Source organism: Eulemur rufifrons, chromosome 10 (assembly GCF_041146395.1).
Source record: "Eulemur rufifrons isolate Redbay chromosome 10, OSU_ERuf_1, whole genome shotgun sequence".
NCBI lineage: Eukaryota > Metazoa > Chordata > Mammalia > Primates > Lemuridae > Eulemur > Eulemur rufifrons.
Genome location: NC_090992.1, coordinates 23,235,128 through 23,261,758, shown reverse-complemented (window position 1 = coordinate 23,261,758; position 26,631 = coordinate 23,235,128).

Genomic DNA, 26,631 nt, shown 5'->3' with positions numbered 1-26,631 from the left:
ACACAGCACAAGAAACCTTGTGTGATTTGCTTTTCCCTACACACACACAGAACCTCTACGGGAAGCCTCCCCTTGGTCAAATGAACGAAGCCATGATTTCTGTTCCATCTCTGATGCCCAAACTGTCTCCAGTTACTTTATTTCCAATTCCACAGGAAAACCAGAAACAGTAATAAGAGTTGATTAAAAAGCATTTCAATTTGCAGTAATACATACAGAGAGATGCAGCTGCCTTTACAGAAGCTGCTTAGACACTGGGGGTGGTCATGGGTTTTTAGTGGGATATGAGGAAATATATCCCTCTCCTAGAAAAAAGAAACCATAGGGACATACTAAAGTGAAAATGTCTAATCTTTATTAAAAGTAAGAAAGTGGGAAAAGGAAGAAAAATACAGCCAAATAGAAAGCTTTTAGGGGACAAGGTGATGGTGGAAGAAACTACAAAGGGACACGCGGAAGCTTTGGGGGTGATGGACGTGTTCATGACCTTGATTGCGGTGATGATTTCACAGTGTATACATGTGTCACAACTTAAATTATAAGATTTCAATATGCACAGTTTACTGCACAGCGATTATATCTCAATAAAGCTGTTAAAAATTTAAAAACGCGGATGGCAATCGACAGCAACAGTTTTTCTCTGGCTGGTGGTGCTCAGGTTTTGAGTTACTGTAGGTGGAGATAATGCATCTCCCTGAGGCTGGGAATTCTGGAGTGGGACACTCATGAGGTCACTTTCGCAAAGGAGGAATAGAAATGACATCCAGGGTGGGGCAGCTACTGTCCCCCCACTTCCCACCTCCATCTTCAAGGGGGCTCCCTTCCCTGGGGGAGCAGAGGCAAAGACTCTCTGCCCCACCAGGCACTCTCGATACCTTCCAACCCAGACAAGAACACCCTGGGTCAATCGTGCTGGGGTTGTTATTGTGTTTTATTTTTTCCCCTAAAACAGTGTGGCGCTCGGACACACAGATCTGTAGCTCCTGTAGCAAATCCGCCGCGTCCCACGCAGCGATCCCCGTCACCTCTCGAGAGGCTGCCCTTCCTCTTCCAGCCTTCCCTTAACTACTGCATGTCTCTCCTGGTTTATGGACAAGACGTCCTCACCCCCTTCAATCGTTACTTTTTCTTTCCTTGCTTTTTCTTTGCTCACATTTCCTTTCTCTTTTCTTCTTGTTCTAATCCCCCTTTAAATATAAAATTGACATTTGTTGAACACTGTGAGGCCAAACGCTTTTCTTAGTTTATTTAATCCTTAGAACCACCACAGGAACCAGTTGCCATCACTGTTTCTATTTCACAGATGAGAAAAAACGAAAATGATGCCGTGACGGGGTCAGAGGCTTGCTGACATCCTGCCTCTTGTAAATGCGGAGCTCAGCCTTGAACCCGCACCCGCTCCAGTGTCTCAGCTCTTCCAGACATACCGCCTTCCATGACTTCCCCAAATTTTCCTCTTTCTTTTCCCTTTACACAGGTGTTCATGTGTGCTAGTGCCATTAGATGAAGTATTATATGTTTATGAAATATAATGTGATAGAAATATATTAGATGGCATGGAAAGTGATCCTTGAATTCTGTTAAGCATAAAAAGCACATGCAGTAATTATGTACTTTAAGATTGGTACGTACGCATACAATGAATTAGAAGTATGTACACCAAAATATATCAATGGTCATCTGCATAATGAGATAGTGGATAAGATTTACTTTCTTCCCTTTGCTTATTTGTATTTTATTAAATAATTGGGGTGAACATGTATTACTCATGTAATTGAAAAACATACAGGAATGCTCTGTGAAAATAAGAATCCTTTTGGAGGGGAGAGATGTAAGTTATTTTGCTCTTTATAATCTTGGTTCTGACTAGTGCATGTATTCTTTTCTCTCCCAGGAGAGCAACATAATGTGGTTGCCCTGAGATTGTAGGAAAAGATCAGAGGTGCAAATCAAAACATGTCTAAAGCAAAACTCAGCTCCCAGCCCAGAATAGGGGATTTCTTCCTAAGAGTCACCACACGCCAAACTGAGAATGAAGCTCTGTCCTGAGAATGCTTTGCAAATGTTGTGGCCTTCACTCAAATGTCACCTTTTACCCGAGATTTCTACACTCCTTAATCTCTACCATTCTTTCCCTTTTCTTCGGGACTTGGCATTTCCATTTATATCTACCTTATAAAATCCATCATTGTTTGCTCTTGATAAGGTGTTAATAGAAACAGAGGTTTTTTTTTTTTAAGTCCTTATACTTCTCCACTGGATTGTGAGTCAGTTCAAGGAAAGAGTTATGGCTGCTTTGTTTCTCAGTGTAGTCTCAGTATCTAGGATTCATTCATTCAATTAAAAATAGTTAGAATGCCTACTTTGTTCCAAACACTGGACTGAGTCCTAGCGATTTAGTAATGAAAAGCAGAGGATGCTCAGGCCTCCCCCAGTTTATAGGGAAGGAACAACCAATAAACACCGCAATCAAACAAAAACCCTGATAGATTGTGAAAAGCTCCATGAAGGAAAGACACAAGGTGACACTATGAAAAGCAACTGAGCAGCTGATTTTAGATATGGTGGTCTGGAAAGGCCTCTCTGTACAGATGATATTTGAGCTGAGAATTGGAAGCATGGGGGTTGCATAGAGAGTGCCTGTTAGGGACTTGTCAAATATTTCCTTCATGAACGAATGGGTCAGCTAGTTCTGCATCTCTCAACAGTACCTTGTGTACAGTAGGAGACCAATACATTGTTGAACTTGACTCAGACAATGGTTTACTGTGCTCCTGTTATCTGCTAAGCATCACGTTTTATTGACTCCACCTTATTTAACCTACCTAAAAATTAACCATAAGGTTGTTTTTTTGTTTTCTGCTGCGGAAGAACATACTTGGTAAGGTTAACTTGCCTAAGGTTGCACAGCTGGTGAGTAACAGAACCAAGCTCCAAGCCCACATCTGTCAGGCACCCACCAGAATGCGCCTGCTTCTACTAATCCCCAGAGTGCAGGTATGAAAGCATACACAAAAAAGGTTTCATGGGAGAACTAATGGAAAACAAGCACATTACATTTACATTGTGGAAGTGCAAAACCACATGATAGTTTTATAGAAGTCATTTGCTTTTTAAAGCGTGAGGTGAGATTCTAGAAAAATGAGACCATCTTTTTAGAAGAAAAGAAGAAAATCAGTCTCATTGCTTTGGTAACACCTCAGATAGACTTCCAAAAAGTATTGCTGCGGGCAGGAGGGTGGAAAAGTGCTGACTGAGTGAGACTTCACGTCTTGTCTCCCAGGCTGGTCTTGCAATTGATTCACTGTGTGACCTGCTAGAAACAAATTCACCATTTTGACTTCAGGGTCCCCAACGACGCCCTCGCTGTCAAACACTCAACAATGGGGAAGCTTTTGGCAAATGTGTGGGTGAGAAATAGTGGGGTTGAACTTCCCTGTAAATGGAGAAACACTGGGCATTTGATGAGATAAAGAATGACATAGTAGAAAATAGTTTTGAAGTGAGCTCTGGGAAAAAAGAATGGAGCTCGTAATGGAGGAAAATAGAATAATGTCAGGCCAAGAACTGAAGGTGATGGAGACAAAAATTGGGGCATCTTTTCTTCCCAAATGGCCATAGATTCCTTGATGGCAGTGTCCAGTTTTTTTCTAATTTATTTTTCCACCCTGGGACCTAGCAGAGGGCCTAACACATATGAGGTGCTTGACAAGTGATTGATTAATAATCTGGAACATGCTGGGAGATGGGAAGGGACATGTTGATTAATAAATGACAAATAAGAGAGACATAAAGTCAGACGATTAAAGAGATCCTCTGTGTAAGCTTCAAGAGTTTGTCACTAGCAATTAGCATGGACACAGAGGGTGAGTGTCCCTTGGTTTGAAAGGGTGTATGTGAGCACAGGGTACGAGTATCTGTGGATGACAGCATTTGATTTAGAAGAGAAACTGAAGCAACCACCCTGCCTCAAAGACTAATAATACTAGTAACTGTTAACAACAGTGGTGAGTGGCTGAGGGTTTGTTTTAGCCCTGTGACATGCTAGAGAGGAAGGAGTCTTAGAGACTGTCCAGTCAAACCATTATTTCTTATACACAGAGAAGCCGAGGCCCAGGAAATTGCTTGTTTGAGTCAGAACCAAGACCAGAACCTGGTCTGCTGACTCAAAGTCTCTAAGTTGCTAGGCTGCATCTCAAAGAAGCTTGTCCCCGTTCTCAATGAGGCGAGACTGAGCATGCAGTAGGCACTGGAGCTTGGAGGTGTCCCATGTGCGGTCCCCAGCTCGCCATCCCTAGTGCACAGAGAGAGAGGTGCTTCCAGCAGGCCTTGGTGTACAGGCTCTCGCGGGTCCAAACACATTTTGCCGTCTGTGTTGGGAGTGGGCTGCACAGAGTCACTGAGGGACCAGAGCCACACAGCATCTCTTTGTAAATGGAAAACTTGTAATAACATGAATCTGCTCTTTCATGTTGCACAAAGTGCTAAATGCCTACCAATTTGATGGTCCACTGCAAATACAATATTACAGAAGCTTTGGTACAGTTTTAAAGTGTTTTTTCCCTTCCCATTTAAGTTATGGCAGAGCAACCCCCATCATCATTAAATGTGTCTCTGCTACATGCATGACAAGAGTGCAGCTCTGCTGCTCCCCTCGGGTGTCACATACAGAGGAGTGGAGCAGGAGCAGAGCGTGGCTTCTCTGCCCCCTCACGTGTTCCTTGTGTAGAGAGGAGGGCAGGTGTGCATAGGTGGCTGCAAGCCGCGGCTCTATTTGCCCCTGAGGCCAGCAAGGAACGGACTCAGCTTCAGGGGGCTCTCTCTGGCTAGCAGCCCAGGTTGGTGCCTGCCGGGTGGGGAAGAGGCAGGATGCACAGGAGGTCAGCACACTTATAGGGCAGTTTCCCCTTGCAGCTTCTTCACCGCAGGCTTGAGTGCTGAGGGCTTTGTCAATATGGGCTTCAGCACCCGCCACGTGGGGGGCTTCCTGCTAAGGATACCAACCGTGCACTCTCCCCTGAGATAGCTCCCTGGGACCGGGCAGGAGTCCAGTGCTTCTTTCCTATCAGGAAGCTGGACATGGTTTCCTGTTTTTCAAAAGGGGCTTGAGTTCAGAAAACCTCAGAATGTTCTAAGCGTAGTCCAGTGGTTGGCAGTATAAAGTCTCAAGAGTCAGACTGCCAGGGTTCCGTCTTCTTAGCTGGGTAAGCTATTACACTTAATCTCTTCAAGCCTCATATACTTATCTATGTAGAAATAGAAATATTAATATATCTGCATTATAGGGCAACTGTGAGGAGTAGATTTTGGGTCTTCACAACCTAGACATAGATGCAAGATGGGTAGATCTGACAAAGCATCAGGTATCACATTACCAATCTATAGATCTCTTTATATAGATATATCTGTGTATGTATCACATTATATATTTTAGCTAATGTGATACCTTGTCAAGACTGTCTGCCCAACTTGGAAAAAATATATTTTGGGCAAAATATATATTTTGCCAACATCAGCAAGAGAAAAGGAAGGGGATGAGCAGATCCTTGAATTATTATACATATGATAATGTATCTATAATGTTCTGAAGTTGGCACGGAGCAAAGGCTCTACCAGTGACAGCTATTATAATCATAAGAACGATAACCATGTGTTTATTTTCACGGAGACCTTGTACTTCCCTTGGGTACCAGCATAAGACAGCACAGCTTCACTTGGCACTGACTGTGAAATGTGAGAAGTGTGGAATGACAGCTGGAAGGGGACTCGGAGGATATTGAGACAGACTCTATTTCACAAATGGGGAAACCAAGGCCCAGAGAGAGAAGGAGATTCTTTAAGACTATCCAATGAGTCAGAAAATGAAATTCAAACAAGCTGCAAAGAAATAGCAACTAACAGTTACTGAACGGTAACTCTGGACTGGGTATTATATTAAGCCCTTACAACAAACCTATCACATACTATTGTACTCTTGGTCTTATTTTACAGATAAGTAAGTGGAGGCTTAGAGAAGTTAAGAAATCTGCCTAATGTCAGAGAGCTAGTTCGGTTCCAGAGTCTGTGTTCTTGACTACTACATTATATGTGTATGCAACTCTTGATAGTGGAATTAGAGGTAAGGATTTCAATACTAGATATGTTCAGCCATTGGTAAGAAGCCTTGTGGAATAGCCCAGCTTTGCATTTAAGATTCAGATGGGCCTGAGTCTAATCCCAGCTCTGGCATTTAGTAGTTTTGGTGTTGGCCTTGGGCATGTTACCCATCTCCTTGAGTCCTGGGATTCTTGGGTGTAAGATGAGGCAATCTGTGTCCTATACAGCTGCCGAGAAAATAAAACAGCGGCATAGCCTAGTGCTTAAGAGAGCCAGCCAGACTCATTGCTCTACCACAGTAAACTATGATATTTCACATATATTATAACTTGCCTGGGTCCTCTATTTCCTCATCTAAAATAGGTCAAGTCAGGACATGTGCCACTCCCAGGCTGAGGCAGTTAGGAGCTGGTGTGCCTCCTTCATCTCTTATGCTCTGCCTCAGTGACCCTGGAGAGCTTGGAGCATGGCTTGGCTACTGGCTGGATGGTGGCCTCCCAAACCACACAGGACTGTGACACAGAGAGAAGGAAACCACCACTCAGGAAGCCATGGGGAGTTCAGGGTTTGTCTGTTGTGCACTTAGAGTTAGTTATCCTGATGAATGCATGAGCAGAGGCAGAATTTAAAGTTGTTTCTGGCTCTTTCCACTATGTTTTATCTTTTTACAAAACAGCATAGAGCTAAAAGAGAAAACGACAATTACTAAAAAGTGACCTTTTTTGAGCTCTCTGGTCCTGGCCTCTCTCAAAGATTTTCCCTTTCTGTTTTCCAGCTTTGGATACATACCTCCGGAGGTCTCGCTAGCACAATAATAACATGATCATATAAGATAATAATCGGTATTATTAGAGGGACCACCTCTGCCATTTGTTGAATGTTCACTTGATGATAGTCATTGGACTAGTAAGTGGAAGAATATGGATTCAAACCACAGAAGACCCGATTTCACAGCTCATGCTCAGACTCCAGAGATTTGTGCTTCCTAAGTGAGGCTGCTCACCTGCTTCCAAAGGCTTGGGATTTGCTGACAGTGCTTACTATTTTGCTCCCTCCCTTCCTCTCTCTCTTTCTCACAAAGATCTCATCTCCCAGGGAACCCTGGGGCCAGCCAAGTTGGAGCATCCTCAGGAAAGCAACAGGATCTGAAAGGCATGGAGGCTGGGAGAGGGACTCCCCTGGTTACCTCCCAGCTCCCAGCATGAGGAGATTCTGGTTCTCATCATGCTAATGGAATGATTTTGCTAATTTTATTTCATTCATCCCCATCCCTCTGCTGACAGGGAAGCAGACAGTACAGTTTGATGCTCATTATTCCTTTATTCAACCCTCCTTCTGCCGTCTCATCCAATCCAACCTCTGTCAGGCTTTATGCCCTCCAAATTCTGACCACAACTTCCTTATTTCCCAACCACCACCCTCCTCTTTAGGAAAGCTGATCTTGATTTGATTCAATGTATTAAATATTAATCAAATACCTCCTCTGGGCCAGGTACTGTGCACCGCTCTGGTGAATGAATGGTGGACACAGTAGGTATGGAACCTGCTCACCTCAAATGTCCTGTGATCCCATGGGGTCAGACACAGGCAGACCAGGGCAGTACAGTGTGATGAAGGCTCAGATGGGGGAAGGACCTGGTGCTCTGGGGGCCCTAGGAGAGGCACTGTGACCCAAACTGGTCAGGAGGGGTGCCCTTCTCCAGTACTACAAGAAGCCAGTTTATTAGGCCAAGAATTCAAACCACTGATGGAAGACTTATCTTGCAACAAATGTTGGCTATATTTCTCCTGAGATGCTGGTTCCCAAACAGGACGTGCAGCTGCTGGTGACTTGTCTACACAGATACTGCGGCTAGAGAAGATTCTGCCACATCAGAATTATATTTAGGGCTTACATTAACATTTCTGGACGAAGTAAGAACTCTGAGACTTATTTAAAAGTATCAGTCTAAACAGACTCTTCAACTTGGTAGCAACAAGGCGACATTCTCAACCTGGGAGAAAGCAGAGCTGGCACCCAGGTGTCCCCCAAAACCTCCTCTGCCTCCAAATCCCTGAAAAGCCATTTCCCTCACAAGGGACCTAATCCAGGTTGGGGTAGGTTTATCATCTCCTCGCCATCTTCTGCCCGACTACACCTGCCCAGCCCCTGCCCCTACTGCTGCTGGTCCCCTAGCCTGGAAGCCCACTGCCTCTCTTCTCATTTTACCCTAATCTTGCCCCACTCAAGCCACCACCCATCCCTTCCAGCATTTTCCACAAAGGCTTCTCTGCCTGCTCCAGTTTGCATTCCTCTCTCCTCTTTCTCTTCCTCCCGAGAAAATCCACTCTGACATTTGGAGATATGAAACCTTAAAGAATATTCTAGTTGGAAATTGTCCTTGTGAGAGTCCTAGATCTTTAGGACAGAAACTGTGTCTCATTGTGTCTCCCATAGGATTTTTTAATGCCTGGTATGATGACATATTTAGGGCATGTGGTAGGCAGCCCTAAATATTAATTGGTTGGGTGTATGTGGTACAGTTCAAGGCATCCAGTAGGTGTTCATTAAATAGTTGTTGGACCAGCTTTATTATGGATGGAGCAAAAAGAGGCAGTTGGACCCTGGACATGGACAGTCCCTGGTTCTGAGACATTTGGAGAAAGGAAGGGGTTCCATGGTGCCAGATACTTTGCTAGATGCTGCATGTGTTGTCCCAGTTAATTATCACAAAAGCCCTCCGAATTAAGTACTATTATTCTCACTTAATAGATAAGGAGAACTAATATGACATTGGAGAATAACTCAAATTCTGAGTTGATACCAGAGCTTTGGTCTTATCACATAACACAGTTTCCTCCACCAGGTGTGCCCCAGGATGGTCCCTGAAACACATTTGGGCAGAGGAATGTGTTGGAGGGCTGTGAATGGCTTTTGTAGACCCATTTCTTGAGACAGTGAGTGTCCTGAGTCCAGGAGCAGGATTCTGTTAGATATAATGGGTCATTGTCCAATTCTCCACGGAACAGTGACAGAGGCAGTTCAGAGGAGCTGGTCTGCACAGTCACCCACCTGGGCTTGTTTCCATCTTGACTATTTCAACATTTAAATAACTAATGTTGACTTAAATGGCTTGGAATCACTTTTTTTCTTTTGTTTATGAAACAGCTAAGTGATGATAATGTATTCGTCTCTAATTAGGAGGGAAATAATATATTACAGAAAGAACTTGGGAGAAATCACAATCATGAGAGTGCAGAGCAGCTCGAGTTCCATCTCCAAGGCCTGCGCTGACCGCCATGGAAGCTGCTGGTTGCACGCAGCTCAGTAAAGCAGAACAACAACTGTCAGGAAGTGAAGAGATCTAATTCCCCAAACCATGGAGTGTTTCCATGACCTTGAACAAGTCACTTCACCTTTGAGCTTTGGTTCCTGAGTTTGTTAAAGGCTGGGGCTGGATAAATTAAAATGCAAACCCTTTATCACAGCCTAAGAGGCACTATAGGATCTGGCCTCTGCCCCTTTCTCTCCTTGTCCTTCCCTTCCTGCCCCATGTCCACTAAGCTCCAGCTACGCTCTTTCCCCTTCTGACTCTTGACAAGCCCTCGTGTTTGTTTTTATCATGCCTGAAATGCTCTCTCATCCTCTTCCCTTCAAGGGAAGACTGGTTCCTTTTTGACATTCGGGTTTCAGCTCAAATAGGTTTTCCCTGACTGTCTTAGTTTAAACAGTGCTCCCAGGGTACTACTCAATTACCTTGTTCATTTTATTATAGCATTCATTATTTTCTGAGATCTTCCTTATTTGTGTGCATATTCTCAAACTCTTCTCACTGGAAGGAAAACTCCATGAGAGCAGGAACTTTGTCAATTTTGTTCAGTGCTCTAGCCCCTATACTGAGAGCAAAGTCTGGCACATAGTATATGCTCAATAAATGCCCAGTAGCCAACTGCATAATAAGAACAACAACGAGTGCTTGTATAGGTCTCTGCAGTTTTCAAGGTACTCTACCAAGTTTAGTCTTATTCAGGCTTCACCATTCTGTAAATTAAGCAAAAAAAAATATTGTATTTCAGTACCAAGATGGATTTTTTTTTTAGTGGTAAGACAATTTAGTGGTAATTTTGGGGAGTGATAAAGGGGTAGGGGAAGAAACACTATGTTGGATGTGCTTATAATTTATAAAGCTGAATCTGATCAAGAAACATCAATTGCAAAAAATGTATATGATTTAGAAACAAGGAAATGTCATTTATATTCACTTTAAAAATGGGGGAGAAACTTTCCCAAGGGCCTGAAGCTGGCCAGCAGTAGAGGCTGGCTGTCTGATGTCTTTTGCATCTTAAGTTTAACATTCACAGGTAGCATGATCTTTGTTAGCTAACTTGTCATGGTTCAGAGGACAGAGGAGATACAACTACAAACTGACTCTTCTGCTCCATCTTGAAAACTCTTGGAATTCTACATTATCCCTCTGCCCCATCTCTGCGTACCCCAGTTTTAAGACAATGACTGAGAATTAAAAAGGAGGAACATGAGCTTCCATTGACCTAGGAGGATTTGGTGAGAGAAAAGGATGAACTGAAATGAATTCCACAGGAAGACTGAAGCTGCCTTTGCCAAATGTGGCTGGTTAAGGACAGAGCTGGCTGGAAGTAGAAGGCTGGACTAGGAGAACCTCAAGGTCATTTCTACACTAGAGCCTGGTTTCGGTTGGAAAGGGGAGTGAACATGCTCATATTGAAACTTTATCCTAAGCATGTGTGAGTTTGGTGCATTGATAGCCTGTGAAATTGGTTAAACAGTTAGGTCTTAAAAAGTAAACTATGGGAAATACTCTTCCTTCAACAGGACTTAAGACAAGACAAAAAGGTTTCTCTTCAGTAGGTCTGAGATGGGAAATCATCAGAGGATTATGCTCTTAGGGATGAAATCCATCTCCAGGGACTATCTGACTCAGCTTGGTTTCTTTAGACATGAAAAATATGATACTATTATTTTCCCTTAACCTATGAGGCAACAGTGACCTGCCTGTTACATATAATCATACACATAGAGATCTGAGATCAGTGTCTGACAGATAGTAAGTGTGAAACTATTTTGGTTAATGTCATAATTAATTATGCTTTAGTGGCCAAATATTTAAATAAACACTCTACTATGTGTAAAGGTACAAGAAGAAGACAAAGAAAAAGTAGGCACTGCCAGGGAGCTTGCACCCCAGTAGGGAGGAAGACCCTGTCTGGGGGTGCTGGAGGGACTGTGTGAGGAGGGGGTCCCGGCTGGAGGAGGACAGGCAGAGCCTGAGTCCTCTGCGTAGCTGTGGAACTCGCATTCTCACGGGGAGGACTTGAATAAAGACCCATTAAAGGGTTGAAACGAAATAATGAACAACAAGTTACCCAAGGACGAACGGGATGTTGTGGGGTGAGAATGATCATTTTTAATTTTTAAGATTCTAGAAGGTTATTAAATAATTGTGCTTTCCCTACCACTTGAGACCCCAAGCACTCCAGGGTGGGATGGTTCCGGGTGGGGGTGGGGGTGGTCTGTGTGGCATGTAACACTTTCCCTGTGTTCTCTGCAGCCCTACAGAGTGGAGTCTGCAGATTCAGAAGGCATGTTCCCCGGCTTCTTTGAGAAATGCGTATTTAAAAGGAGAGTACTGCAGGCGAGGCAGAAGGGCATCGAGGCCACCGGCTCAGTGGGGCAGGCAAGAGGACAAGATGGCCCGTGCCTCATTTACAGGGCAGCGTCCCCGCTATAGCCATTCTGCAGATTGTGACAACATTCCCAATTTGATTGAGACATTTATCTCTGTTAAACAAGGCGACAAGAGCCCTTCCTAATGGGGCTCTAGGCAGCTAAACAGATAAGAGGGCTCTTTCTTACTCTTCTGTGGAATCAGCGCTGGAGTGAGAATTAGGAGAGCGCTGTGTCTCTGCAGCCTTCAACAAGACTCCGAACCAGCCTGCACAGCCAAGTGGGACTGGCTGCTCCCTGGGGCCCTTCTACTTCTAACATCCCAAGAGCTACAATTTGAGGGAGAAAATGGGACACCGGAGGGATTCCCTTTTGGCTCTTTTTATTTCCTTTCTTCTCTCAGAATTTTGTTGGATCATGGAGCCCAAGTTGGCCCAGGAAGCATTTGCTGTGGGACTGAAGCCTCATAAAACCAGCTTTGGCAAAGGAGAAACATCATCTACCTGGCGTTTGCACTCGCAAGCTGGCCTCCCCGGGCTCATTATCCCAGTCCATACGTTATCTCCTTCACCCCTACCCACTTGGCCCAAATCTCCCAGCCTAATTTGGTTGTGCTACTTGTTTCTTTAATTTCCCTCTAGCTAAAGGCTCCTAGGAAGAATATGCTGGCAAAGAAAGGTGAAGGCATTTAAAGAACCTGAATGTTCTGTCTCCTTTATGTATTCTTTATGCTCTTGCACCTTTTATGGGGTTGGAAGCCGCACTGGTAGTAATGAGTTATTCAGGGCGTGCGGTGTTCCCGGGCCTGGGTGTAATGTAAATGGAATTATTTGCCTTGGAAATACCCAGTCCAATCTCTTAGCAAATTGCAATTCCTGAAACTAGGTCCCTTTGGAGGATTCTTGAATAAATGTATACCTTGTTTGAGAGATTTGTAGCAATTCAAGAGAAATATTGGGTTCTTTCCCATTATGAAAATAGATTGGCTTTGCTCTGTGTGTCATAACATTTAATTAGGAATCATTTATCAGTACTTGTTAATTGCCAGATTGTTCATTATTCAATAGGATAGGTTGAATCAGTAAAATACTTCTCAAAAAATTTCCAACTATTTGTCACTTCAATATACACATGCATGTGTGTGTTTATATATGTATGCATGCCTTTATGAAAGAAAGTTAGGCAAGCTTTTATGTTTTGCCTGGTTAGGTACACAAATATTTGTTAAACTATGCTTTCTTCTATGTTCAGAACTATGTTAGAACCCATGTCAAAGAGGTTATAGAACACCACCCTACTCTCAAGAAACTTTGCAAATCGAACTGAGGAGTTATGCACTTAAAAACATGAACCAACTATAATTGTCCTTTGGTATTCACAGGGGAAAAGTTTCTGGACCCCCCTTCCCGCAGATGCCAACATCAGGGGATAGTCAAGTACCTTATATAAAATGGTGTAGTATTTGCATACAACCTATGCACATCCTCCTGCATACTTTAAATCATCTCTGGATTACTTATAATACCTAATACAATGCAAATGCTATATAAATGTTTGTCAAACTGTATTGGCTTTTCATTTGTATTATTTTTTATTGTTGTATTACTATCTTTAATTTTTTAAAAATATTTTCACTCCACAGGTGGTTAACACGTGGATGCAGAACCCGCAGATATGCAGGGCTGACTATAGATGAAAAATTCAAGGCACATGTAGCCAAGACCATATGCCCAGGTACTAATTATGCAGCTGCTCAGGGAGAGAGCTTTACCAACATGGGATGGAGGAGGTAGACTTTCTGCAATTTTAATCTAAGGCTGGGAAGTTGCCCAAATGGACCATGAGAAAAATTCCTTCAGAGTTCAGACTTGGGAAGCCACGCGCGTCTCCTGGGGAGCGGCGTGACAACTGTCATCCCAGGCAAAGCGTATCATGGTTATTTCATAAAGCCCAAGGAAGAGGTTTCAGTTGAGGCTGGTGCCCAAACACAATCTGGGGACCAGTTTAGGGGCTTAGCACTAGAATTTTGTAAAGGCCACTGTGCCTGCCATAGTAAGGAAAGTGTCTGACTTCAGAATCAGGAGTCCTGGCTTTGCACACCAGCCTCACAAGTAACTCCCTTCTTGGGTGAATCACTAAACCTTCTTCAAATCATATTAAATGATGCCTTTAAAAATTTTTAAAAATCTGATGAAGTAAGATTTGAAGGTGGGGAGGGATGGTTGCTTGAAGGTTGTGCCATTGAGGAAGTCTTCTGCCTGGAAATTTAGGGAAGGAGAAATAATAAATAGACAAAATGAAGCACTTATTCTCCCCTTGTGTGGGCCTGGGGCTATCCCTAAAGAGCACCAACGTGTTCTCTAGTACCATCATATGTTATGGAGATAAATCCTTCACATGTCCTTGGCCTGCCATCTATGTAAAAGGTAGTCTTCACTTCCCAAAACAGCCCTTCTGTTACCATAGAAACAGTGCGTAGAGTGGGAGCAACTCCCATATTCTGTGCTCCCATTGAGGTGGGAACTTTATAGCAGCCCATAAGTTATAACATATCCCCATTCTACAGTTAAGGAAACTAAGGCTCAGAAGTATTCAGAAACTTGCCCAGAGTCATACAATTATTAAGTGTAGACTCCAAGTCTATGAGACAATCTTACCACGTCTGTATTTGGGGTGTATGCACTGGAAAGAGCTCCAGGCTGGGAATTGGGAAGCCTGGACTCGAGCCCTTGTTTTACTGCTACTTCATTACATGATTTTGGGAAAATCCCTTTCCTGTGTTGGGCCTGTTTTCCACTGAAAACACTGAGCCAAATGCTCCCTGAAATGAATGCGAAAGATGTTTTGGTCTGTAGCTTTCCAGGGAAAGGGTCCATAGCTTTAACAGATTTACAGAGGGATCCATGATCCCCCAAAATTGTACACACTAATTTAATAATGCTAAGCAATAAAATCATAACTTCCAATACTCGTGAATACCTATTGTGTTCAGCAATGTTCTAAGCATTTACATGCTAACTCTTCTAATTCTCATGACTCTGAGGTGGGTACTCCTTTATGCCCATTGTAGAGATGAAGAAACTAAAGCATAGAGAGGTTATGAAACTTTCCTAAGAACACACAGTGAGTACGTGGTAGAAGCCAGATTCAAAACTAGGCAGTCTGGCTCCCACATTTTTAACTATTACACTCTTTTGACTTTCTAATAGATAGCTGCATTGTTGAGATAGGACTGCCGTCTCAGTATTACAGCTGAGGTTCAGGGTCCTGTCTTTGTCATACTCCACTGGACCTTATTTTCTTACCATCCATAGTGCCGTGCGTCCTTCACAGTATGCTGGGATGGAAAACTGATGAAGCTTCCCTGAGAAGAGAGAACAGGAGTGTATGCGGTGTGTCTGAATGTATGGGCAAGTGTGTGCGCGCACACGTGCACAAGACATGGGGTAAGTGTGTGGATGAATGTCTCAGCGTTCTGCTCCTTTGCCCTCCACGGAGGCTCTAAATCATCTCTTCCAGACCTTACAGCTCCAGAGAGCACCCTGTGGAAACCACTGATCTACTCCTGCCCTTTTGTCTTCAGGGGGTCAAATGAGGACCGGAGCAGGCAGCAAGCGACATGCAGCACATCAGATAGAGTTGGATGCGGGGCCAGGCTCCTGACCCCAGGGTATTTTCTCTCTCTGCCTGATCTCCTTACTATAACCAGGCCACGTCCAACCCATGTCCAAGGGCGTGTTCTCAGTCAGGGACAAAGGCGCTCACATACATGCCTTCCGTGGCTTTCCCTGGGCTGCCTGCATGTTTATACACTTCTAACCACGAACTGGCTGGGGAAAAACACCAGTTCCCAGCTTCATAGGGTGGGGCAAATGGAGCGAAAGCTTTAGGATGATTTGGCGATGGCAGGAATGCCAATGTCCTGTCAAAGTCAGCGACAGAAAAACATTTAGGGATAAGTGGTGGAATTGGAGTGGGAGTGAGGGTTTGGAACCACCTAGAAGATCGTTACAAACCTCATGTCAAATCACGCCATTTGTCTGCTTTGCGTGGGGCAGCCGGGTGGAGGAGGAAGATAGCGTCTCTCACCCTGCCAGCCCCCAGCATCCGGTGAGGCTTATTTTTCCAGACAGAACACTTCTGGGGATGTCAGACCTATGCACAAGACATATCTTTGCTGGCCCTCTGCCACCTGCCTTCCCTTCCAGGTTTGCTGTCACGGCCCTTTGCTGCCTCAGCAGTTGTCAGCGTCACTTGGCTGAGTGCTCCAAGGAACAGCTCTCCGGGAGCTGGGGCCTGATGTAAGTGGGGAGGGGAGCGCTGTGGGGTAGGGTGGGGACCCGCAGGCACAGTGCTTCCTGGCAAGTCCCTGAGATGCTGAACAGCTGGGCAAAGTCTCTGTAGAGCCAGCTGAGGGACCCTCCCAGGACCACTGTGAGGAAGGGAAGCTGGGCGTTCTCATCCTGCTATGCTCTTTTCCCATTCAGGGCTCTAATAGGGCCATAGATCATCATATATTCATTCTCAATGAGCACCTACAGCGTGGCATGCTAGGCACTGTGTTAGGTGACAGGGGAAAGTAGAAATAGAGTCAGACCTCCTGAAGCTTCTGGTAATAAAGTGGGAGGCAAACTTAAGCCAAATGAGCATACAGATCATAATTAGACATGGTAATCACACACGCAAGGAAACATCAGGAGCTAGAAGCACATAAACCGGGGACTTGATTGAGTCTGGGGGGTGGGGCAGGGAAGGCTTCGGAGCAGCAGTGATAAAATCGATCTGAGCTCTGAAGAGGAGGTAAAATGATGAGAAGGAGAGGCGGGAAGAGCATCTGGGTAGAGGGAACAGCAAGTGTGGAAGCACTGAGGTGAGATGGATGACTACATGATATTCACCATAAAATGTCAACAACACATTTACACACACACACACACACACACACACGTCCTACTCACTCATCATCTTCCATACCACACACACTCTATGTTTTCTCATTTCTTTTTTCTTAAGGACAGGCAGACACAAACATGGAACACAGCTAAGTGAAATGGGAGGTTATGTTGGGGCCCACAAGAAGATGAGGGAGGCCAGAACAGTCTAGCAGGTCAGCCAGCCGAGGGGAGTGCACTGGCGGAGAGACCCTTGCTCAGAGTCAGGTTTCCTAGGTAAAGGGAGAGAGGTGAGATGACAGTCTTAGGCAGGGGGCACAACATAAGCAAAAGCTCAGAGATAGAAAATGACCTGTACAGGTGACCAGCAGCATTTCCGTGTTACTGGGAGAAAGTGCAAAGCAGGGAGTGAAAGATTAGGCAGGAAGCCCTCATGTGACATCCTTGCACACATTTATTCTTTCCATGAATATTTATTGATCATCTGCCATGTACTGGGCCCTAGGGCTATGCTACTGCACAAAATCAGACTTGGCCTTGGAACCAGGACTTACACAAAGCAAGTACTCGATCCAGCAAGGGAGACAATCCAATAATCAAACAAATGGGATTTGGGGATATGACTGGGAGAAATAGCTAGAAGTCAGGCTTTGTAGACCCTATTAATGTTGGTACTCATTCTCAAAGCAGTGAGACTCTCTTAGAGGGATTTTAGCAGGAGTTTAAACATGTTCAGATTTGCATTTTGAAAGGATGGTCCTGGTTGCTGTGGAAGGAGTATATCTATTCTCTCATTAGACACCCAAACCCTCTCCCCGTACTGATTTCTGTCGTGTCAATGGAAGGGAACCAGGGAATCCACTCTATAGCGTCATCTACCCATGCAGAAATCCCAGCACGACAGCTTCTACCAGCTCTCTTTATGCTTACCGCTTTCTTGGGTCTCTAACGACGACGCCTTCCCGACTGCCTCTGAGGCCAACTGCAATGTCTTGGCAACAATTCTATTAATATCAGAGCTAGGAATGAGTTGATGGAAAGCTGTTCATCCATGTAATGAGGTTTCAGTTATATTTTCGAAATATGTCAGATAATTTGGTAAGAGACAGCAGAGGTTTTCCATTTGTCAAGAGACGGGGGTGAGGGAACTCAAGTTCCTTGGCTCTGACTGCAACGTGAGAAATGTCCTCTCTACACGAGAGCTCAAGGCAGAATAAGCAAATGTGAAGGGACAGTGACAGCCAGAGAAGCTCAGGACACCTGTAGGTGGCAGGGGAAGGGAAGGAGAACGCGAATATCATGATTATCATCACCTACACTGCCTCGTTTAAATATGACAGCCCTATGGGTAGGTATTAACCCACCGGACGTGAGGCTCACAGAGGCGTTCAAATCCATATCTTTCTAACTCCGAAGTCTGATTTTCCCATTACCCTGACTTTTGGCTCCATTGCTGGATGAGAGGGGCCTTAACAGGTGCATGCTTTTGTGTAGACTTGTGAAGTCTATTTTATGTAAGAAGAAAATGTGCTCAAAGCTAGTAAATAAGAACTTCTTTCCCACTACGCTTAGGCAAATCTCAATATTTCATGTTCTATGTTCTTACTATTCATGAGATCTGAGATGGTCAATCTGGCCAGTGCTCTGGTAAAATGCAGATTCTGATCCCAAGGATCTGGGTGGGCTTGAGATTCTGCATTTGCAAAAAGCTCCCAGGTGGTGCCCACGCTGCTGGTGGGGACTTGACTCTGAGCAGCTGGAGTTTGGGGTGCAGCCCAGGTTCAGAACCATGGCTTTAAGGAGACAGTCTTAGTTTGGTGCTGATCTTTCTTTTGAGGGTTTAAAAAATTATTAATCAATTAGAATGAGTTACACATAGACATGGTACACAAACCAAATGGTAGGCAGTGAACAAGGAACATTTCTCTCTTTCTGTTCTCAACCCCTTTCACTCCATGGATCAAATATTGTCATCCTCCCAGATGGATCCAATATTGTCATCCTCCCAGATGGATCCTTGCATAAACAACCATAGATGTCTATGAATACAAAAAAGCTACAAATGGCAGTATTCTGTTCAGCACTTTGCTTTTTTTCACTTACACTATGTCTTGAAGATTGTTTCCTAATTGTACATAAAGAGCTGCTTCATTCCTTTTTTATTTTCATTGTGGTAAAATATACATAACATAAAATTTACCCATTTAACCATTTTTAAGATAATAGTCCAGTGGCATTAAACACGTTCACATTGTTGTGCAATCCTCACCACCATCCAGCTACTGACCTTGTTCATCTTTCCAGTCTGGAGCTCTTTACCCACTAAACAGTGCCAGTTCATTTAACTCTCCTTTTAAACGAAGCAAGCACCTGTCTCAGGGCCAGAGCTTTCAGCAAGCTTTGGCTGGAGTGCACACACATTGCTCTGTGCTCATTTCATTTAATTTTATAGTTACTCTCTGTTTGTGATAAGAAATACTAATTTCCCACATAGAATAGTTCCCTTTTTAAACAAACCTAAGTTCCATCGAAATGATGATGTCTGGTGTTAGTGAAGGCTGCATCTAGCTGTGACACAAGATGTGAAATTTGCACACGTTCCCCTCCTGCCTTCTGAGCACCCAAATGACGCCACTCTTGTGAGATTTCATGCCCCCTCACAGAGACAGGGAACTCAACCCCAGGCGTTTTACAGTAGGTGACATTAAGGGACTGCCTGCCTAGAGAATAACACCTTTTCATGTAGGTGGGTATCTGGCTTGAGAAAAGTCAGAGAAGAGCCAACATCTGAGTGATATGGAAGCTTCAGAACAGACCTCAGCTGAAGGCAAGAGGAGGATCCACCGTGCAGTCCTGCTTGGGAGCAGACCTGGCACTGAGGTCTGGGCTCGCCCCCAGCTCGTTGTGTTTCCTGTAGCAGGTCACTTTTACATCTCCAAGCATCAGTTTTTTCCCATCTGCAAAATGCTGAGGTGACCCTCTTATAAAGATTACATGGAGTAGTATATGGATGTATTTGGCACATTGTTAATACTCAATAAATGGAAATCTTATAGTCCTGGACTCTTCACTGAAAAGGGAGTAAGGAAAGAAGAAGGATGTGGACAAAAAGTGGGCTCCAGGGACACTCAGATGGTCACTGTCCAGCCAAACTGCCACCTGTGACTGCTCTGACCAACTGGGCAGAGAAACACCATACTGAGATGTTGATGGAAGAAAACGTGTCTACAAAGCTAAGAATTCTAATGACCCAGCACGCAAACCCCTTATTTTTTTACTCTTAAGTAAACCACTGCCCCCTTCCCCCCCACCAAATCTGAAAAACAAATCTGCACCAGACACACACTTTTCTTAGAAGCTGACATATTGGTTCAGTGAGTATATGGGTAAGCCTCTTTTCTTGTTTGGAACTGCTCTGGATGCTGGGGACAGTGACAAGCGAGATGGAGAAGACTCTGGCCCTCACAGGCTCGGCTCACATCCTCACGGGTTGCCTCCAAGTCCCTGGCTCTGTGACCCATTCAATTCCCCCCCAGACAGCCCCCGCCTCTCCCTCGGTGCTCTGCAAATGCAACAGTGTCTGGTGCCTTTTCTGCCATGCAAAGGGAGAGGAAATAGATGGTTTTATTTTCAGAGGTAAGCACAAGTATTTGTTTGGAAGATCTTCCAATTATTAGGGAAGAAAGAAGATTTACACTTATCGATGAAGTGTCTTTCTGTGACGGGGAGAGCAGACGGAGCGGAAGGGATAATGAGCGCGGCTGGGGCACGGGCTGGAGCCGCTCCTGTCATCGATCGGAAGGTTGGCAAACGAGGAGAAGCAGGGCCGTTTGACAGGCCTTGGGAAAACATCCTCGGCTTGAGCTTCAAGAGGAGACTGTGCACACGGAAAGAGTCGTGCGTGATCTCGTGGTAGAAAAGGCAAGATGAACATCAAATCATCACCCAGTGCGTGGCATTGGTCCAGGGAGTGGATTTTGACGTCTAAAGAACTAGTTTTAAATCCAAGCTCTTAACCTTACCAACCTCACTTTTCTAATCTGAAAATGATGATTGCAGTATTTATCTCATTAGGTTGGAGGTGAAGGGAAAAGGTGCACACATGGGGTGAGCACAGTGCATGGACAATGTAAAAGTGTTACTGGTTAATATGTGCAAAGCCGAGCAAAATGAACATAGTATTAAGCTACTGTAGAAAATAAGTTATTTGTCCATGACCACAAGGACATTAAAGGGGATGATGTCCAAGCTTTACCAGATTGTTTCCAACTTCTCTCTACATAGTTTACTGGTAACAGTCCAGTTGCATAAACGCCACTTAGGAGGGACAGTACTTTCTTGACATACAGCCACAATGTAGACCACCCCCATGTCTGTTTGTAAATGACAGAATTCACAAGCTCGTTCTCAAGCTAAGATGCCAGTTATTTGAATTATCTCACAGCATTGAAAATATGCTTCCTGATCTCTGATCAAATCTGGCTTGCAATTAAACCAGACTGAAAAGTGAACAAGCCAGGAAAGGGAAATTGGAAAAATGCAACAGGGTTACTGCTCCAAACGCTTAAGGATGGGGCTGAGGATGGCTTGAGAGACAAGAAGTCTGTCCTTGTGTTTACCTATTGTGATATGTCCGTGATTAAAGGACTGTCTGGGAGAGCCAGGCTGAGCAGGTAAGGAGCTCAACCACGTCTAGACAAAATGAGGCAAAGGAAAAATAAACAGGCTCCACCAGCCAGGCCAGGGCTGGGAGACTCTCGGGAAAACAGGAGAGGCAGGTTTGTCCACATCTCCTGTGGGGTGGCCCAGCAGGACAGGTTAATCTGTAATGTGTTATCAAACCATCTCTGTGAGGGCGATTCAGGCAAGAGGAGTTTGGAGCAGTTGAGCACAGAGATGAAGGGCGTGTGTTTAGGGACATAGGCTTGGGATTATGCCTAGGTATTGCCACCTTCAGCTGGTGACCCTGGCCAAATGTGTGGGCTTCCTGAACTTCAGCTTCCTTTGCCCTAAAATAGGATAATACTAGAACCTACTGTAGCATGTTGTTGTGTTAGGATTACATGAACTAATTAAGTAAACTCACACATAGCAAGTATTCAATATAAGGAAGCTATTATTAATTATTAACTACTGTTGGGAAGTATCTGAGAGCTGTGCATGTTTGGTGCAGACGGCAGAAGAATGACTGTTTTCTCAATGTCATGGTGCACTTATTGTGTGCTGGGATTGTGTCAGAAGCTAGTGCCCACCCTAGGGCAGAGTGAGCCAGTACAACTCCAAAGTCCAGCTGGAAATCATGCTAAAGAACACAAGAAATGGTAACTGTCTTTGACTAGCCCAGCACAGATCTTGAAACAATTTCTTTTTGTCACTTATCCCAACATTGGTGATAAATCAAGAGATTTTTTATCAGCATATTTAAGCCAGCATAGGACAATGTTATCACAGAGCTGAAAGAAGCCCCCTAAATGGCCAGGGGGCTGTTTTTGGGGAACAGCAGCTGCATTGATTGATTTTAATAAAGAAACTTATTCCCTCATGGCTAGTGTGGTTGCCTGCCCACGGAGAGGATCCCGAATAGAGGAGAAAGTTCTGGCAGGTCTGGTGAAATTCCAGAGATACAATTTAAGTCATTTGCAACAGGACACTTCACTCACTGGCCTAAAGATGACAGGAGGCCAATAAGTATCCGTAAGTGGGTGCATGGAGAAAAAGTAGGTTGGATCTTGGAGTACAAACTCCTGTCAAGCTGAATTCCCAGAGCAATTTGTGTTTTCTTGAGAGTTTATTATAACATGACATTGAAGAGGTAAGGCTTTGGATTAATACAGTGGGAAGTTCAGTCCTGATTCTAGCTGCGTGGGCTGACTATGCATCATCAGTTCCTACACTTGCAAGATGGGGAGGAGACGACCTATTTCAGAGAAAGGCTGAGGGACAAGTTGCAGCAGCGGCAAACATTGGAGAGTTCATCACATACCTGGCGCTGTGTAAGGACTTTATGTGTATTCATTTATATAACCCTCACAGTAACCCTAGGGGATAGGTTCGTTATCAACCTCACTTGCAGACAGGAAAACTAAAACAGAGTGGCTGAGAAATTTGTCCAAGGTCACACAGCTAGCAACTGACAATGCCAGGCACTGCAACCAGGAACCCACCCCCTTCAGCCACTGTGATAAATTGTTTCTTGCACGTGAGATAACCTGAGAAAAATGTTTCTATCAGTTCCAGCTATGAAGAAGGAGTTAATAAATGTTAGCTATCATTATTATGTTATAAGTATAACATTATTATGTTATACTATACGCAAAGCTTATAGTAGCTGCAAATTTTCCTAAAAATTTGAAGAATTTAAAACAGCCTCATAAACAACATATGCTCTAGGTTAGGGCTGATTCTCATGTTCTCTTTTGGCAAGAGGCACCATTTTATTTCTTTATTAAAATATTTGTCATTTTCTTTAAAGGCCACAGAGGCACCCTTGGAGAAAAGGGAGCCCTTTAGAACTTTTTTCTATGTCTTGGTAAACAAGACAAGCAGACAATGGTGAAATAAAACTGCACAGTTTCTAAGGATTTTCATAAGTGTCATCTTATTGGATGACATCCTATGAGGAGGACAGGCCTGGTTGTGTCGCCTCATGTATAAAGAAGGATTTCAGGGTGGTGCGGCCGAGTGTAAGGCCGAGCACCTGGTGGATAAGAGCAGGTGCTCTTGAATCAACCAGTGTGCGTTCGAATCTGGGATGTATCACTTACTACTTGGTCACCTTGCCTCCTCTAATTCTCACATTCCCCATTTCCAAAACACAGAGATACCAGACATGATAGTAGGCCTTGGATAATCTAAGTGATTATCTAAAGAAAGCTCATAGAACTTGGTAAGTTCTCAATAGAAGTTCACTGCCAATGTTGCTATTATCCCCATCTGGCCCAAGGAGGTGGAAAAAACTTCCTGAGAAGCATGGCCAGGATTAAAGCCTAGGTCTTGAGATGCTTAATGCACTTCTTTTTCGGTGGTACAGCATTGCTTACAGGCCTCTATCTCCCCGGAAAACCATCAGGACTCTGGCTTGGCTCCTGATTCAAAATTTATTTTCTTTCAAAAAAGGCATTTTCTAAAATCTGCAAATCAAGAATAGCACAAGGGGTTAGAACATGATAAGGAGTGACTTAAAAACAAGATTGCAGAACCAACCTGAGGATCAGATGTAAAATCAGATGTCTCTTAAATCAAACGGGGACAGGGCCAGGGCAGATGCCAGGAAAGCTTAACACCCATTACAATGAAGAACGCTTAAGTGCAATAAGGGACCCATAAAAACCACTGGCATGTGAAATACTGCCAAACGCCTTGCGGTTGCCTGGAGGAAGCATCACTAGGCTGGATTCTAATGCTCCTCTCTGCAAAGCAAATAGGCTGGGCGTTAATTAAAGTGTGTAAGTCGATTCTTGAGGTAGCTGCCTGGAAAAAAGGACTCCTGCGTAGAAGTCTCTTCCTCTGATAGATTTCTTTTGGAATTGAGAATTTTCTGCAAGTGAAATTCTCCCAAACTAACACAACTTTCTGTATATTCTCTTCTCTCCATTGCTTGTGGGGCTGGGTGCTTTTGAACAAGAGATATATTACGCTGGTTTCTGCATAACTGTCAAACTCAGTACTTTGCAAAGGGCTCACATCACACGTGCATCTCACAACAACCTCATGTGCTATAGAGAGCCACAGTTATCATTTCACTTTACAGAGGAGAAACATGAGAAATGGAGGCACTAAGGGACTTGCTCCCCATTGCAGAGAGTGATAGAGCCCATAGAAACACCTTGGATCCCTTGATTCCAAATATGGGTCTCTTCCCATCCCAAAAAGGAATGACACCCAAAACAGCAAGAGATACGTGAGCAGAGCCTGGCGGGAATTTAAGTGGGTGGGTTGAGAAAGCAGGGCAGGAGGGTGCACTCACAGCTTTCAGAAATTGTATTGGCATGACAAGTACCGTAGGCATCTCTAAGATCAATACCACATCTAGTAGCTAGAAGGGCAAGCTGGGGTGAGTCATGGGGGTGTTGCTTATCAGGGCTGGTCGGCAGACCCAGTCTCACCAGGCCTTGCTAGTTCTCAGGGACCTAAACCAATGTGATGCCACTTAGCCTTTTTCCTTATGTTACCTCAAGAATGAAATCAGTTGCCCCCTGAGCGCTTGAAAACCCAGGTGCTCTTTGTATCAGTTTGTAGACCAAGATGTTTACCTTCCCGAGGCAGATTGAGTGAAGGTGTTGAATGAGAAGGAGGTAACTCCTGGTCACGATAGCTCCTGTTTCCTTCTATTACTCATTCATTCAATGAATGTTAGCTGAACCCCTGCTCTTATTAGGAACTCTGCTACACCCTAGAGGCCCAATAGTGTCCAGGAGGTAGAAGACTCAGGAAGTCTCTACCCTCATGGAATTTATGTGCTACTTGGGGAGATAAAAAAAATAAAAAAGAAGACAGGATTTTGGATTGTGATAAGCATTATGAAAATAATCAGCATGGTGAGGGAGAGTACTTGGGGGGCAGTATTTGAGATGCTGTGGTCTAGGAAGCCCTCTGTGAAGAGACAGCCTTTGAGCTGGAATTAGATTAAAAAGATGGAGCCAGTCTTGGGAAAAGCCCAGGGAAAAGTGTTCCAGGCAGAGAGAAGACCAAATGCACAGGTCCCGAGGAGGGTCAGGATGGAAGTAGCCAATGTTGCTGGGGAACCTGGTATCAGGTGAGGTTGGGGACAGGACCAGATTTGGAATCATGAGGAGTCTGGCGAACCATGCCTTGAAGGTTGGATTTAATTCCAAGTGACCCCCACATGCTGGCCCAGTGTCCGCCTTTCCTTTCTCCAATATATTCCTTTCCCTTTTCCGTGTCTGGTTCTGGAGCATCAAGGATTTGCTCCACTTCTCAGTTGCACAATCTCTGTATTCTTAATGGCACAGACCATGTGGGTTACCTATCGCTGACGGTGGGCTCTTAACAGTCTCCCAGTCCACACAAAGGGGACAATGAGGCCTGAGAAGTAGAGACTGAGCTCTGAACTAGTTGGTGAGCATGGCAGCTGGAGACGGAGGCTGTCAGCTCTGTTCTTCCTGGAGAAAGGCTCTTTATAAACCCACGTTGTTCCTCACCAGCTCTGTACACTTTGATTCTGGAAGACCGTTGGTTAAATCTGGCCTCATTGACATGAGTCAGTGCATGGGCTCTGGGATCAGTAAACCCGGGTTTGGCTCAGTTAACCTGCCTGAGTCTTACCATCCTCGAGAGTAATTATGGATAATAATGACACCTGCCTCCCGGGCTTGTGACAATCTATAAAGTGCTTCCCAGTCATGCTTTGCAAATCATAAGATTTCAATAAGCTCTTACCATTACTATTTTCATTAGGCATCATTATAAAAATCTCAACTCTTGCTCTCTTCCCCACACATATTTGCTTCTTTGAAAATGCTGCATAATGGTTTTGTAAATTTTTGGACAGAGGCCTTGAAATAGTACAAGTAATGACTAATTCCCCTATATTATAGTCTCTCCCTGCAGGTAACTAATTTCCAAGCCATAGGTAGCAAAGGCAGAGTTTACCTACAAGGGCTGTCTGCTTTGCAGTGTGTGGAAGGCGCCAGGACCATGTTGAGCGATCACCATCACCATCTGCAACAGCCCTCCAAACCCTGCAACTGCACGCCCTAGGCCTGCTGGCTTGGGCAAAGAGCTTCCCAAATAGGCAGAGGATTGAGGGTTCTTGGGCACCTGGAGTTGCTGGTGGCTGGGGGTAGACACAGCTGCAGCCCCAGGACCCAGAGTATAGAGGTCAAGAGCAGCCTTGGAGGCTCCCTTTGAAGTAGCATCCCCACATCTGGCCAGCAAGCAGTGGGGTTAACTGAGAAGAAAAGGCCACCCCCCCCCTAGATCTTTTAGGATCTAGCAGGA